Here is a 2,313-nt window from a genome sequence, read left to right on the forward strand (position 1 = left end):
TCGGACGAATCGAGCTCCCTTACCCACTTGTTCCATCCTTCTCCGCGGACTACGAGAGTTGAAACCGGGACGTTGTTCTCGTTGACGACATACATGTATCCGTCTTTGCGGCTGGTTTTATCGATTGGAGCATGCTGGCGCGGTTCTTGTCGCGTGTTGGCGTTTTTAGCCGCTGGAGCTTTGGGTGCGTTCATCTTGCTGAGAATGGCGTTAGTATCTTCTTCCATTCGGATGAAGTTGTCACATCGCGCGATAGCGTCCTGGAGCGACGTAGTTCTTTTCAAATATCTTATTGTTTATTTTATTAGTTATACTAATTTTAGGTAATTATCTTTATTGTTTTAAGGTTTTACGGTTTTATTATATATATAGCTGCTAGGCTTAAGTTTGTATACAGTTTGTGATTTGGTTAATAAAAGTTAAGAGATTTCTCTTTATTCCTTGTTTTCGTGTAGAACATAGGTGTTCTCAACGAATTTAAGAAACATTGATTTTAGGCATTTTTAGACTAAATAACATCTTTGTATTATTTTAGTTTTCCGGGTATTCTCAGAATTAATAAATCTCTAATCTATGCTTCCGAAGGAAGGTAAAACACACCTCTGTACCATTAATTAAACTTTTCACTCTTATTTGTCTCTTACCATCAATTTAAATTCCCTCAAGGGATATAATACCCATCTAGTTACCAATTTGGTTTGAAAAACATTAACGAGCTCATGTTCCTTACTCATTCACAAGCTTGCTACCAAATCTGAAAGCTTATTTTCACAGTTTTTAAACAAAATATAAAGGTCTCTTGCTGTTTCTTTTCTAGGAATCCTTCCTTAACAAGAAACTGCAGCAGCTGAAAGGAACGAAGAAGAAGCGGTTGCAAGCCACCAAGGTGAGCGTGGAAGGTCGGGTTATGATCAAGTACTTGTAGAGGAGAGTTTGCAACCAGAGCATTGACTTTAAGATTGGAACTGGCTCTTCTGTCATGTAATCTTCAGTTTTGTTTGGATCCCAATGTACTCTGCTGCTATAAATGATTTGCTCGAGTCTCTAATCTAATGACAAGTGAAAGAGGCACTGTTTGAACGGGATTGAGTCGACTAAAGAAGTCAGAAATGAGGTGACTAAAGACGTTTTATTAGGTTTAAACTGGAGGGTTACAAGAGTGACAGGAAAGTGGCAGAGCAACAAGATCAAAGAGTAACACGATCAAAGAGATAACCTAAAACCCTAGATCTAGCCGCTCAGTCTGTTCAATGGTCCAAAAGTCTTCCTCTTGTTGCTTCCTCTTCCCTTCTTATAGGACTCCTACCCCTGATGCCCTAATTTCGTACCTCTTTGGGCCTTGATGCGAGAGGCCGAGTATACGGGCCTGGACAAGGCTCCCTCCAAGCCGGGCACTTTTGGTCGACTTACTCGACCGGCAAAAGTACTCTAAGGTCAAGCCGCCGAGCCGACCAAATCGATCCGACTTGCTGGATTAGGGCCTGTTATTTGATGAGCCTTGTGGAGGGATGTAATCCATCTCCTACAAGAAGCAGTTAGGGGCTCGACCCAAAGAAGAGCAGAAGGGATGTGAAACTCACGCGCCAGTTCAGCCACCCAAGTGAAGTGAGGAAGATGGTGTAAACCACACAGGTAAAACGCCGGTTTTGACGCCGGTTATCTTCGATTAGTTCGGTTAGGGTTTCTCTGCCACGTCGTCTCGTAGCAGACAAGTATTGTACGGCGGCGTCTTCGCGAGATTGATCGGAGGAAGTAGATGATTTGAAGTCTTCGTCGTGGCCATCGGAATAAGTGGCAAAGATTAGGGTTAATTTCAGGGACATTTTCTCTGGAGAACATACGGTCTTTGTAGGTGGATTTTGGGGCTGCGAAGGTTACTCGAACTCCGGTTATTGTTCCGGCTAGGCGCTTGGCGAGCTCGAGAGAAGGGTTGATGTGGCCTTGTGCTGGAAATGTTACGAACAGGAAGTGTGGTGTGATTGTGATGAATCATTCTTTTTCTCCATTTCTTTGTTTTTTCGTGTTGTAGTTGATGAAAGAAAATACACATGTTTAGATTTATATGGAGGTGCTAAAATGTCGTGCAATGCAAGTTTGTGACGTAGTCTAAAATATAAATGATTTGTCCTGGCCTGCTAAAATTATTGATATATAAAACGAATGTGAACATGCAACTTACGTGACAAATTTAGTTTTTTTATAACATAACTTTATTAATATAAAAAAAAAACACTTACAACAAATGCATTTTTAAGTTGAACATGATAGCAGAAAAGTAGTAACATTATGCTTTATAATTATTTTGCATAATAG

The 2,313-nt window shown here is 40.8% G+C and overlaps 1 pseudogene; it reads right to left on the reverse strand.

Annotated features, from left to right (window-relative positions):
- The window catches only part of LOC106311082, a 12,207-nt pseudogene extending 10,201 nt beyond the window's left edge, over window positions 1-2,006 (reverse strand).
- Window positions 2,007-2,313: the final 307 nt, after the last annotated feature.

The sequence above is a fragment of the Brassica oleracea genome, chromosome C8 (genome assembly GCF_000695525.1).
Source record: "Brassica oleracea var. oleracea cultivar TO1000 chromosome C8, BOL, whole genome shotgun sequence".
Classification (NCBI taxonomy): domain Eukaryota; kingdom Viridiplantae; phylum Streptophyta; class Magnoliopsida; order Brassicales; family Brassicaceae; genus Brassica; species Brassica oleracea.